At 44.6% G+C, this 14,557-nt stretch overlaps 1 long non-coding RNA gene across 1 annotated transcript in view; it reads left to right on the top strand.

Annotated features, from left to right (window-relative positions):
• Window positions 1–3,309: 3,309 nt before the first annotated feature.
• The window catches only part of LOC137649745 (uncharacterized), a 570,076-nt gene continuing 558,828 nt past the window's right edge, over window positions 3,310–14,557 (top strand). Inside the window, exon 1 of the long non-coding RNA XR_011045847.1 lies at window positions 3,310–3,683. This is a non-coding gene — a long non-coding RNA (uncharacterized lncRNA). The remainder of the gene's footprint in view (window positions 3,684–14,557) is intronic.

Genomic DNA, 14,557 nt, shown 5'->3' on the forward strand with positions numbered 1-14,557 from the left:
AGTTTTTTGGGGGTAATTACACAGGTAAAATGAATATGAATACACCTCAGAGAGAAGTTTAGAACACTATTAATAAGATTAAGGGAATTCCAGTTAGAGATAACCATCCACTAACAAATTAGGAAAACAAATTAATTTTCGATCTGATAGAAAAGGCAGAATTGCTAGCAGAAGCATTTGGGTAAAAATTGTGTCATTTGTCTTAGAGTCAGAGAGGGAAATGATTGAATGTGTTGAAATAGCAAAACACAATAATGAATTTCAGGATTACAGCAAATTATTCTCAATGGCTGAGCTAGAAGAGTGCATCAAAGAGTTGCCAAATGAAAGTGCAACATGGTTGGACAAAATTCACAACAAATTCATCAAGAATATATCAAAGGGAAAGCGCCATCAAGTCTTGGGTTTTATTAATAAAAGCTAGAGAGTTACAAGTTATCCTAAGATGTGAAAACAGAGTATGATCTGGCCGGTACTAAAACCTGGAAAACCCGAGGAACTACCAGAATCCTACAGACCAATCTCATTGTTATCTTGCTTCGGCAAACTAATGGAAAGAATGGTCCATCAACGCCTATGCTGGGTGTTAGAAAATAACAAACAATTAGGAAAAAACCAGAGTGGATTCAGAAAAACTAGGAGTACAACAGATCAGTTAGTTATACTGGAGCATGAGGTAAGAGTTTCATTAATAAATTGTAAGGTAACCGTAGTTGTTTTCTTTGATCTACAGAGTGCCTACAATACAATAAACCATACAGCTTTGATGTTTAAACTCGCACGAATAGTCACAAGGAGACTGTTAACATGGCATGAGTGCTTCTTGAAAGATAGGGAATATGTGGTAAATGTAGAAAATAAATATTCTAACCCTAGAAAAATTAAATCAGGGATTCCTCAAGGCTCAGTCTTAAGTCCACAATATTCAATATCATGATGAGTGACATACCAATTGTAGAACCAGTCAAAAGTTCTGATTTTGCAGGTGATATTTGCTTCTATGTAACTGCAGATACAATTGAGATGGCTTGTCTGGAAATTCAGGATGCGGTTGAAAGGTTTAACGAATGGACCCAGAAATGGGGACTAAGGATAAATACAGGAAAGACGAAGATAATGTATTTCACAAACAAAAAATAGATATCTTACCTAAAATCAAAATTGACAGCAATATGATTGAATGGGTACATAAATACAAGTATCTAGGATTGGTATGGGAGAGTCCAGGCCTCAGTTGGACACATCACATCAACCAGGTAAAAGCAATATGCTACCAGATACTGAATTTATTGAAGTCGGTTTCCTCCAACACCTGGGGAGCAGATAGGAAAACTTCGCTGATGTTCTACAAGGCTTACATTTTAAGCAAAATTGAATATAGAATTAAATTATATTCATCATCAGCTAGAAGTAACCTAGAAAAATTGAAAAAATACAAAATATTGCTTTACGAATAGCACTTGGAGCCAAAAATGCATCACCCATTGTATCACTACAAGTTGAAAGTAACGTGACACCAGTAAGAATAAAAATGCAATACAAAATGTTGCTTTAAAATGTAAAATTAAACATTTATATTAAGGGTACAAGACACCATGATTAGGTGGAAAGTGAAGTTAGGGACGCAACGGGAAGAAAGGGCATTTCCCGTTGTAGCCCCCTGGCGATGTATTGATAAGTATCTTGGTATTAACCCAATGGATGACATTGACCAGGAAGAACCTAATAACAAATTTATTCAAGAATTCTGTAGAATGAAAGAGGAAAAGTATCTTGACCATTTAGACATAGGCCTATACTGTATACGGATGGGTCCAAAAAAAGAAATTAGTAGTGAGGAATGGTCATGTGCAGCTGCCTTTGTGATTCTCAGCCTTGACTTTTATTGTAAGTTTAGATTAAACCCAGCAACGTCTATTCTGGGTGTCGAATTATTTGCTATATGGGAAGCGCTGAAATGGACAGGAGGTAATTACCTGAACAAAGAGACGGTAATATTCACAGATTCATTGTCTGCTATTTCAATAATAAATGATAAGTGTACAAAAATATTCAAAGCATTAGTGCACAATATACAGGAGATACTAATCGAAATTAATAGCAATTACAATTCTGTAAAACTGCAGTCAATTTCAAGCCACAAAGGAATCCTGGGAAACGAGCTGGCAGACGCAACCGCTAAACAAGGGTTAAACAACCGCTGTACCATCTTCAACCACTTGTCGATGACAGAGAATAAAACAACATTAAAGAAAAAAAGATGATAGAAACCTGGCAAATGGAATGGGATGTTCTTGAATCAAGTAAGTGGCTCAGTACGTTTAAATCTATTATAGAAGATCGGGAGACAACTTATTGTAGAAATAGAAAAATAGAAACCTAAATAGGAAATTTGAGAATGGGATATGTTAGAGTAAATGCATATTTAGGCTACATAAATTCAAGATGACAAATACACCTCTATGTAGCACATGCAATGTAGTAGAGCACATTTCACACATAATGATAAATTGTAAGAAATAAAATTTGCAAAGAAAGGATCTAGAAGTAAAATTAACAGGTCAAACTGAATTGCTCTTTGAATAATCTATTAGGAAAACATGAAGAAAAGGATATACAGGAGAGGGCGAAAACTGTTTTCACAACATTTCTAACTAAAACTAATTTATAAACTAAACACATTATAATCATCTGTAAAATTAATTATCCAACAGAGGAATAAGGGCCATATTTAGTCTCTAAACCCAGATAAATGTTCTTTTGTAAATAGACTACTGCAAATTTAACGCAACGATTTTGCAATAGACAAACCACTGGAGGTTGTTTTAAATATAAATCAATGTAAACGTATTTAAATGGAAATGTTTTAATAAAGTGATATATATATATATATATATATATATATATATATATATATATATATATATATATATATATATATATATATATATATATATATATTGCACTATAAAACCAATATCAATGGAAGGGGGAGCATGGATATTGTTTGCATCAAAGGCATTAAGCCTCATGTGGGCAAGTTAACATATTCATAACATTCGGTGAAGGAGTTAATATTTACTAACAGACTAACATTGAAATTTGTCAACTGTATTAATTAGATCTAATATTTTATCTTATATCATATTTACAGGGGAGTACATTGGCTCCAAGAATTGGGCCAGATCTCCTACTAAAATGGAAGAAGAAGAATAAGAACATAAAAGAATTTTCACTAACTGGCACCATATACATTCTTCTCCAGTTCCACAGCCCCACTCTTAACTTCATTAGTCCTGCCTTGTAGAAGTTAAGCGTTTTCTTCGTTAGTGTCGAAAAAATCCGTAAATTTTGCTATTATTAACTTCGTTTTTAATCAATAGATAACTAACTGTGACTCTTGCCATAGGATATAGCTCTGGATAATGTATACAATTGGTATTCAAATTTAAAGAAGAAAATGGTAGATTTTTAATTTCTTGTTTTTAGTCGAAATATCTGCTTGCAATTACGACTAAGTCATCTTTATCGATTATTATTAACAAGTGGTTAATATCATAAACTACAAAAGTCCAGAGGTGTGGAAATTTCCTCGAAAAGCATATATGCCAAATTTTATCTTCTCAAAACGACCGAGAATTATAAGACGAGTGTTGGCTGTAAGGTTAAGTACCTAATATGAGGTAAGTTATTCCTAAGTTTAGACATTTATTGTTGTTCCCATTGCTATGCAAGGCGTGATATGATTTAGACATTTATTGGACGCCGGTCGGTATTTAATACATCAATTACATGAAAAGTAAATGTTCTCTTCATGTAGGCCTATTCTGGGGTAAATTTATAGAAAACCAGGACAACATTTCTAAGGATAAAAGTTAGATACAGTAAATGATGTACTTTCAACGGATTTGACCTTTATTTTCACTGTACATAAGCCAGAACCTACCGTTCTGCCGTTCTACCGTTATGAAACCCTCTTCCCAAAGGATACAGGTGGGAACCGGTAAAATTATAGTTACGGACGGGGAAAACATTTCAAACCAAAAACATGTTTTTCTGTAGTAAATAACTTCTTTTATCCAAATTTGTCCTTCATTTCAACCGCAAACAAACAGAATAGCGTGTTCTACTACTTCGTTCCCCACTACACACTCACTAAAACTAGAATAATTGAAATGAAGTCATATTCAGTGAAATCACCTTATATACTATAGGTAAACATATAATTTCTGTTCAAAATGTTTTACCCTAAATCTAATGATTATTGCTTCGCCGTGCGCTAGCTTAGATCGAGAACAAAAATTTAAATATCAGGCTCCATATATACTGGCAAGCGGTAATGTTGAGCTGCGCACGCTAACATTAATGATTGTTTATTATTTCTTACATAATTATTAGCAAATATTTTTTTTAGAATAACTAATGGTTCTTGCTTCGTCGTGCACTTCCTTCAATCTTGAAAAAAGAAAAACTTAAATTCCTTTGTGCTGGTAAGCGGTACATGTTGAGCTGCGCATCCCCTTAAATTGGTTCTTATTTTTGGTAATTATTTCATAGATTTTTGCGAATCTAAAAATCAGACCCCAAAATTCAATAAAAACAATCTAATGACTTTATGAGCATGCCGTCGAAGGTGCTTCTCTTGCATGTAAGATAACCAAGAATGACACTTCGGGCACTAATTTTAGTGGTATGACATTATGCAATTTTAGAAACTTGTTAAGTACACTTGGTGACACAAATAAAAAGGATTTGGAAAGGGCTGAAGTGATAACAAAGATGGGGAGAAATATAACCCCCCCATTTAAGTTTCCATGCGTACGGTTATGTGATTGGTTAACAGAAACATCGGTGTAACAGTACGGTGTCTGTTAAGTAAACTTGAAGGATAAACTCTTTCAGAGCAAGTATTTGATATGTAAAAACTAAATGTAATACAGCAATAACAGGAACAAAATTAGCAAGATAAAGTGAAGGAAAGAATAAATATTATTTAATGGGAATACATTAGAATGTTGTAATAACGAAGGAAACCACTTTAAACTTGAGAAAAAGAGAATTATACACGTGGGTATTGCATCAATGAATACATACAAGCAGTATTAGGAGCATGAAGTCTTGTAGTATACTTGAATGTCATGATTAAAAAGAAATATGTACACTTGGGTATTGCGGATGGTCAAATACGGAGGGGGGTCCCCCATTATTGGTGGATATATATATATATATATATATATATATATATATATATATATATATATATATATATATATATATATATATATATATATATATATATATATATATATATTCCACTAAGTATCTGTTTGGTGTGAAAATAAATGTAATTTTTTGAAGAAAACGGGTGATGTTCTGTTGGAAAAAATGTTTTTAGTAGGAAAGTTTTCCCTATCTGTAACTATCCTATAATGAAACTTGGGAACCTGGGATTTTGGGCGTGCAAAAACAGAACGAAACCTAATTATTTAACACTTTTGAGATTTTATAAAGGGTGCAGAACCTAACAAACCCACCTAACCTAACCTAGTAGTTCTCAGGTCACAACCCCTAGCAAGGGGGTAAGCCCTTCCAACCCCTCTTCCCAGGTCACTAAACGTGATTATTCAACTCTTTTAATATTTGTAAAAGGATGCAGAACCTATTAAACCCACCTAACCTAACCTAAACAATTCTTCTTTACCCAAAGGGTTAACTACTGCACTGTAATGTTCAGTGGCTACTTTCCTCTTGGTAAGGGTAGAAGAGAGACTTTAGTTATGGTAAGCACTTCTTCTAGGAGAAGGACACTCCAGAATCAAACCATTGTTCTCTGGTCATGGGTAGTACCATAGCCTCTGTACCATGGTTTTCCACTGTCTTGGGTTGTAGTTCTCTTGGTTGAGTGCACACTCGGGCCCACTAGTCTATCTAATTTCTCTTCCTCTTATTTTGTTAAAGTTTTTATAGTTTATATAGGAAATGTTTATTTTAATGTTATCGCTGTTCTTAAAATATTTTTTGTTCCGTAACCGAAATACAAACCACGCTATTTACATTGGGTTTACCTTTTAGCGTAGCTGAAATGGCGAGCCTTTAGAATTTAACGAGGGTGTATTACCCCCGCGCTAGTTAGCGGGGTGGGGGGGTAGGGGAGTGGTAGCTAGCTACCCCTCCCCCCTCACACACCGGTGAACTGCTTCACTTCACTTTTGCCTCGGACATGGACAGACGTCTCTGTCTTTGTCCTCGCTTGGCAGCCATTGTTTGTTTTGTCTTTACTTAATCACTTACTTTTCTTTTACTCAATATATATGTAAACATTTTCTCATATTTATGTATATATTTGAGTATAGAAATCAGTAAGTTTCCTTTTCAGAGTTTGTGCTTGTGTGTGTAGTGTACGATATATCCGTGAAGCCCTCGGCAGTTTAGGCCACCACGGTGTAATTATATGGGTTGCGATCGAGTTTGACTTCGGTCTTTCTCTCTCTCTCTCTTGAGGTCGTTCACCCTTTTACTACGTTACTACGCCTTTTGTAGCTTCCTTCCCGTGTGGGGGGGTTGCTACACAGTACGTTTTGTCTCAATTAGTTTATGAATCTAATTGTATTTGTTGATTTTTCAGCTTTGTAGAACAATTCCTTTCGGGGTTTTCGTTCTTTCTTTAGTGTTCATTCATTTTTAAATTACATAATTACATAGTTACATAATTATAATTGTTATAATTCTGTTTTGGTTACAGCTCTCCTTCTGTGAGTGTAAGTGGTTGTGAGGGCACGTGCCTGTTGTGTAATTCTTGTTTTCCTTTCCCTCGGGATTCCTCTTCGGAGCCTTCCCGGGCGAATGAATGTGTACTAATGATTTTTGTTTTATTTTTTTTTACAGTTACCGATCTAGTTCGTTTCTGTAATATGGCAACAGTGTGAGCTCTCTTGTTGAGGCCTGGGGATTCGGCTGTTGCTGCCTCCCCTATGGATTTTCGTCAGGGGCGTGTCTCCTTCTACTGGAAGTACTCCCGTGACGATTGACAGCTCTCCAGTTCATTTTAGAACTCTCAGGAGGCTCGCCTCCTTGGGTGGGTAACTTTCCTTCCGAGGGAAGTTTTTCCTGTCCAGGCTTGAGTTTTTCCCCTTTTGGGGGGTTCTTCTCTTGCCTTTTTTTCGTGCGACTATTCTCTTGGTGCTGAGCGGTCGCACCTGCAGTTTCGCTCAAGGGGCTGGGCAACTGCAGGAGCCCCTCTTCGGAGGATTGCTCCTTTTAGGTCACTGGCTGACCAGTCGCTTCTACGAAGTGTTTCTCTTTCGTTCGCGAGAGAGTACACTCATAGAGATTCCTCTTCGGAGGATTCTTCTGCAGTTGTTGCCGTTGGCCTCCGTCGCCGTAAGGCTCACCGTCCGCCTCGTCGTAAGGGCCTCCCTTCTCCCTATAAGGGTGCTAAGAGGCGCCTTTTTGAATCTCCGTATGCAGCCTACAACTCCTTCTTCTTGATCTTCCGCCCCTGGTGCAGATGGACAACAGTCTGACCTCGTCTTCCGACGGGCAACGGTCTTCCCGACGGACAACGGTCTTCCGACGGACATCAGTTTCCCGGCGGACAGACAACGGTCTTCCGACGGACATCAGTCTCCCGACGGACAACGACCCCTTCGGGGCAAAGGGTTGCCTCCCACGGGGGTTCTTCCCTTACGTGTCAGGGTTCCCCTGTGCGCCCTTCTGCTGTGTTCTCTCCTGCTCAGTGTTAGCGCACAGGCGCTCTCCTGCTCCTCAGCGCTTTCCTGATCGCTAGCGCGCTCCTGTTCGCCACCGCTCTCCTGTTCGCCAGAGCTCTCCTGTTCGTCAGCGCTCTCCTGTTCGTCAGTGCTCTCATGATGATCATCTCTGCTGTTCCTGTTGGTTCCTGTTACGCGCCCACGTTCGCCCTCGCGATCTAGAACTTCAGTTCAGGTCTTGGTCAAGGACTCTTCTTCTACGCACAGGCTTCCACGCGTTGCCTTCTGCTCGCCAGCGATCACCATCTCGCCAGCGACTTGTACTCGTCAACGTTCACCTGCTCGTCAGCGATCTCCTACGCGTCAACGATCGTCATCGATCTGCCACGCGTGTCAGTTCCCCTGAACACCATCAGTAGCGATCTAGCGCTCGCCTGCTGTGGACCACGATCTCCGGTAGCTGAGTCTTGCCGTAGATCTTCCTCCTGCTCGCCAGCGCTCACCTTTACTTCTGTCCTTCTGTGCGCCAGCTTTCTTCAATCGCCAACGCACATCTGCACGCCCTTTTTTGCCACGCACCAATGGGCGCCAATGGTTTTCGGACCGTCTAGGATCGCCTGATTAACCGCTTGCTTCAGCGCTCACCTTCCTGATGCTCCTGCGCGCCTTCTGTTACCGCGATGCGCGCTAACCATCACTAGTCTCTCTCGCGTTGGCAATCGCCTACGTGCCTGCGCGATTCTTCACCTGCGCGCTAGCGTTTTGTTAACGCACCACCGCTCGCCAACGCGCCGTCGCTTGTCGACGCGCACATGCTATCGAATGTTCACCCGCGCACGAACCAACGGTATTCCATTGCGCGGACGGACGGCGTTCCGTCGCGCGGACGGACGGCGTTCCGTCGCGCGGACGGACGGCGTTCCGTCGCGCGGACGGACGGACGGACGGCGTTCCGTCGCGCGGACGGACGGCGTTCCGTCGCGCGGACGGACGGCGTTCCGTCGCGCGGACGGACGGCGTTCCGTCGCCCGGACGGACGGCGTTCCGTCGCCCGGACCGGCGGCGTTCCGTCGCCCGGACCGGCGGCGTTCCGTCGCCCGGACCGGCGGCGTTCCGTCGCCCGGACCGGCGGCGTTCCGTCGCCCGGACCGGCGGCGTTCCGTCGCCCGGACCGGCGGCGTTTCTTCGCGCAAACGTCGGCTTAATTCTTGCAGTATCCATTGCTCGCTTATGGGTTATCGTTCGCCGACCACCAGCTCTCGCCCTTCCTATCACGCTCGCCCTCCTTCTGCGCTCCTTCGCTCACCTTCGTTTGCGTTCCTGCGTGCCCGCTCATGGGCGCTTCCACGTTCACCCACGCGCAAACCATTGATTTACCATCGCGCGAGCGCCAGGGCGATTGCGACCGCGATTCCCGTTGGGGTTTCGCAGCATGGCCAGCCTGGCGAGTCTTCTGGAGCGTATTTCCAGAACACGGCCTCACCCTATAAACGCAGAGCATGGCACATGCAGAACAGGAAGAATCTTCAGGGAGGTCTGAGCAACATTCTTCTTTCCAGAACCTGGGTTAGCCCTTCCCCGTCATTCCCTGGAAGGGTTTTTGCCGGGGGGCTTTCCGTTCGAGATTTCTCCATCGGCCAAGGGGTGACTGGTTTTCCCCTTCCTCTTCTCCATCTCGTGAAACGGGCTTACCAGGTCCTTTCCCTCCTCGGTTGCGACCCGAGGTTTTGTTCAAAGAAGCTACAGGAAGGTCATGGGTACTTTCCTCCTCTCGGGCTCAAGCACCTTGGCGTTTCGTCGTCAAGTATCGAACTTGCGGGCAAGCTCGATGTTGGACCATCTGGACGCAATGACCAAGGGCTTCCTTTCGGGTGTCTCATCCGTGGATGTCGACAACCTCAGACACCCTTCCATCCTTGAGAAGAGTTTGTTTGTGCCCAAGGACAGAGACATAGACAGCGGTTGTGCGGAGGAAGTCGACTTCCGTTTTCACTCCTCCAAGGCGCTTTCTTCCAGATCCTGCAGGACTCCAGCGCCTCTTTCTTTCAGCCACGTCGGCCTAAGTTATCGGACTGGCTACGACAACTGAGACAAGGTTTCCAATAGCAGTTCCCTCCTGTCAGGAACAGATGGCACGGGAGGCTCTCCCGGGGGGGCATAGTCCTAGAGGGAGCGGCAGAGTTCACGAACTCTAGGATTGGCACCCCCCCTTGCAGGTTTCACGCTGGGAGGATGCCTAAGATTACTCATCCGGATGACAGCTTCCCGATGCCCATTCCTGCACGATCTCTGTGATCAGCCAAGGATATCGCGCCTGCCGTCTCTGTCAGCGAATTCAGTGTCTCTGAACCTCTATGCCATAGGGTCGGCAAGAGTTTGCCTGTTTGGGCAGAATGATCCGTGCCTTAGGAGAAGGTCCTCCATAGGATCGTCGACGGCTTCACCCCCGGCTTCTTCAGTCGATCCTTTCTTGTAAGGAAGTATCTGAGACGGGAGTTCCGTAGTCGACCTCTCAGCCCTGATCAAGTTTGTCGAACAAACTTCGTCCAGCGTGGAACAGCAGAATCGATCAGACTGGTAACGAGGCGACAGGACTCCTTAGGCCCTGGATCGGAAGGACGGGTACTTTCAGTTTCCATTCCATCCATCTTCCAGGAAGCTCGTGGAATTCAGCCTAGACTACAGGTATTCCTGCTTAGGATGCAGTGTGGCGATCCCGCCGTGGCATCGCAGGTTTTTTTCCCCAGAGAACTTCTCCTGCTTTCCTCATGGCCGCTCAGGTGCAGGCTTCCGCCTCCTTCGCCTTTTGGAGGTCTGGTCAACTCCGGTAGGTTCGGGTTCGACCTTCTTCAGCGCCGGGACAAGCTTCTGGATGCTTACCATGAGTGGGGGTTCATGGTATTTTGCTAGGAGCCTTCTCCTCTTCTGCCTCAACATCTGGAGTATCTAGCCATGATATTGAGTCAACGGCCTTAACACGTTGGAAACCCCGCTTCTTGTCCGTCCAGCGAGGTTAAGCAACGTCGGGTCTGGTCGGTACTTGGATGGGTGACCGCCTGGGGAAGCCAGATTCTGTTGCCGCCTCCTCCGAGCCTTCCCTTCAGTTGACTGTGGCAAGGCTGAGGAGAGTCGCGGTACCTGTTCTCAGTCAAGCAGAGCTTTCAGCCCTACCTTGGAATGTTTCCTAGTTCTCTTTTCCTCATTGACCCGTCTAAAGTTCCGAACGGTCGCCTCAGGATAAGTTCCCTGTGGGGGGGCCCAAGTTCCGGTGGTTTCAAAGCAACGATTAACCGGACTTTCTGGCCCCTATGGGACCAGCGGAACGATTAGACCTGCAATGGGTGTTGACCTATGGAACCTCTTGATGGGAGTGGATATTCTCGTCCTTTCCCCACATTTTTTATGCTGTTCTCGGACTCGTCAAAGAAAAGGGGGGGGGGGGCATGTTCCGGTCCAGGCCTATGGTCAGGACCTGAAGGATACCTCTCCATCATTCAGGCAGGCTTAGGGGCCGTAGTCTGGCCCCTCTACAGATCCTACAGCTCCTGCCGAGTCGCTCCGTGCACGTCGACTTCATGGTACTGGCGTGTTCTAACCAGCAGGGGACGCATTTTCACACCTTCGCATCTTGCAGTAGAGATACTGAGATGATTTGAGATCCTCTCAATACCACCATCGGCTCTCTCATTCCGGGCAGAGGAATGTTCTCTCCAACTATCCGAGCAGAGCCTCGTAGAGAGAGTGTACCTGGGGGTCTTTGGCCTTGAGTAACCAGCAAGTCCTGGTCTGGGGGACCTGATCGCGACAGCTTGGAACCTCAAGCTTCCGCTGTTCTTCCCCCCAGTCTCAGACCCCAAGACTCTGGCAAGATGCATTCCGGTGATGGTGGGACAACATCGACGCCTGCGTCTTCCCTCCTTTGTTGTCTGTTGAGAATGGGTCTCAACAAGGCCAGGTTGTCTGTCAACCTTTCATTGGCCCTGAGAGCTCCACTGGGACTATGCGCAGAACGGTTTCCGGACCTTCTGCTTCCCCTGACGGATCTCCCGGGAGGGCTTCTCCCACGGCACAGGCTACTCGAACAACCACACTGCAACATCTTTCACAAGCCGGGGCGTCGCTTCGGCTTCATTGCTGGAGACACTACGCCTCCTCCTCAAGAAGAGACAACCTGCTACAGTCGCGGGGCGGAGGTCGCGTCATCTGCGATAGTCATCTGCAGGGGTCTTCCAGGCGAAGTGGAGAGTCTTCGGTGGTTGGTGTCGTGGGAGATATACCTCTTCCCTTGAGGCGTCTTCTCCAGCAATAACGAACTTATTGCCTTTCGGCGAGAGAAAACTCCTTTCCGCTCTCGGCAATGAAGCCTGTCGCTCAGCCTTTCCCTGACCTTCAGGCTTAAAGGAATAACTTTTTCCTTCCCGCTGGACCTTTCCTCGCTCATGCGAAGCTGCGAACGTCCCTGCCCTAGTCGGAGTGAGACCTCCAACTTGGAGCATGGCTCGGACTTTTTAGTCCCTTAAGAGATCTCAAGACCCTTTACGTCAGGCCTCTGATCGTATTCCGTCTTGCTGCTCCTGCTCACTCTGGCCGTGGCCAATGTGTAAGCAATCTTCTTGGTCTCGTACGACTCCGCCCTTTCTAAGGAATGGGGGAAGGCAACATTCAGGTTCGCTCCTGAGTTGTTGGCTAGACTCAGAATCTTGGGGTCCCGGCCCTTCGGTCCAATTCCTTCAAGATTTCGAGTCACCATTCTGTATCTGATGTCCCAAAACCTTCTCCTTCTTGCCAGTAAAGGAATCGAGAGGTTAGCTTTGGGAACAGCTGCAGTTTGTCCTCAGTTGCAGCCGGTTTGGGAGCACAAGAAGGACACGGGGGAGAGTCGCCAGTATACCTCTTCAGCTCGGACTCAAGGACATTCATCTCGACCCGACTCCAGACCCTCCCCCGTCACGTCGCCCTACAGCACGATGTCGGATACATCGCAACGTCCCTCTCCTTCGAGTAATACTACTCTGTAACGCAGGTGCTACAAGCTGGAGTCTGTAAGCGTCTAATGACCTTCGCAGCCCGCTTCCTGCAGGGCGTGACCCACAGGAGTTTCGATACGTTTTCTATCGCTCTGTGGTGGCTACACAACAGCTGGTCTAACCTGGGGCTCCTTTTTGGACAGGTAGCAGAAGGTTGAGGGCATTGTTATCAGGTTTTAGTCTGCATGAACGAAAGAAGTATGTCTGGCCCTTACTTATTTCTTCATCATCCCCTCTACTGGGAAGCAGCATCCTGGTCTCTACATAGCTGACCTCGAACCTCTGCAGGTAAACCATGCTTCCTTGTGTTCCGAGTATTGAGTCAATACTGTCGCGTCCCCCATACCCTGACGAGGTGGTATTGGGAACGTCCTAACCCAGAGTTCCTTCTGGAACTCCAGTCAACTGCCTAGGACGGGTCACACTTCTTCCTTCACACACAAGCTTATGTAGGCCACACGGTTCCTTGCGGAGCAAGGAACTTGTGAGGTGCAGGGACTCCTTTTCTCGAGTGCGACTCACTCGGATTCTGAATCCCCGGGTAAAGCCAAAGCCAGTATGGCTGGGGACTTTCCACCCTACCTAATGGGTAAGTCACCCAATGTAAATAGCGTGGTTTGTATTTTGGTTACGGAACAAATGACAAATTTGAAGATAATTTGTATTTTTCCTAACCATACAAACCTTAGCTATTTACATATACGTATTTGCCCGCCAGCCCTGTCCCCCAAGACAAGTCCTACCTCTAAGTGAAAGTGAGCTTCACCGGTGTGTGAGGGGGGGGAGGGGTAGCTAGCTACCACTCCCCTACCCCCCCCGCTAACTAGCGCGGGGGTAATACACCCTCGTTAAATTCTAATGGCTCGCCATTTCAGCTACGCTAAAAGGTAAACCCTATGTAAATAGCTAAGGTTTGTATGGTTAGGAAAAATACAAATTATCTTCGAATTTGTCATATTTTCCTTGTTTCCTTTTCTCACTGGGCTATTTTCCCTGTTGGGGGCTATGGGTTTATAGCATCCTGCTTTTTCTCCTAGGATTGTAGTTTAGCAAGTAATAATAATAATAATAGTTCCTAGGTCACAACCCGTAGCTGTGGCCAAGCCCCACAGACCCCCTTTCCCAGGTCACAAATCTTCCCAGGTCACAAATAAATCTTTAACTTATGATTGACACCTATGTCTCTTTTTGTCATGGCAATCTTTACAGAAGAGTTGCAGTAGGAAATGTGCTGGTCTTCCCTAAAATCTAAGTCATAATCGCACTTGGGACACATTAACCTTTGAGGGATAACACAATGAGCTTTATTCACTACGCCAAGAGTACAGTGAAATTTGGCTATAACATCGAAATAGTCAAAAGAGCAGCCATTACTATTTGTTACTTTGAGCTCCATAAGGCTCATCCAACATGTAACATAGCTACAAAGGAACTGAAGCATTGTCGGAGAAAACGGGGTGTCACAGAACTTCCTACTGCACACTCCAGCATACATACATGCCCAAATATGGTAACTTCGTCATATGGTAGGCATGGTGTGAGAATGACATATGTACGCAGGAAGTATAAACTCATGGAACAACAAGGAGGCGGGCTTGTGTATAGAAGTATAAGGTCATAATCACTCATAAACAGGAGTAGAAACATCTGACTTGCAAAATGTAGGCTAAACAAAAGAGTGAAATAAACATTTCAGGGGAAGATGATCCCCATATTTTGTGCAATTTTTTCGTGGATTTATTAGGCGCCCCAAAGAATAATTTATAGAGAAGAAAATGTTACTTTTATCATTATTTATTGATTCTCCAGTAAATTTTCCCC

This window comes from Palaemon carinicauda, chromosome 11, assembly GCF_036898095.1.
Source record: "Palaemon carinicauda isolate YSFRI2023 chromosome 11, ASM3689809v2, whole genome shotgun sequence".
NCBI classification, from domain to species: Eukaryota; Metazoa; Arthropoda; class Malacostraca; order Decapoda; family Palaemonidae; genus Palaemon; species Palaemon carinicauda.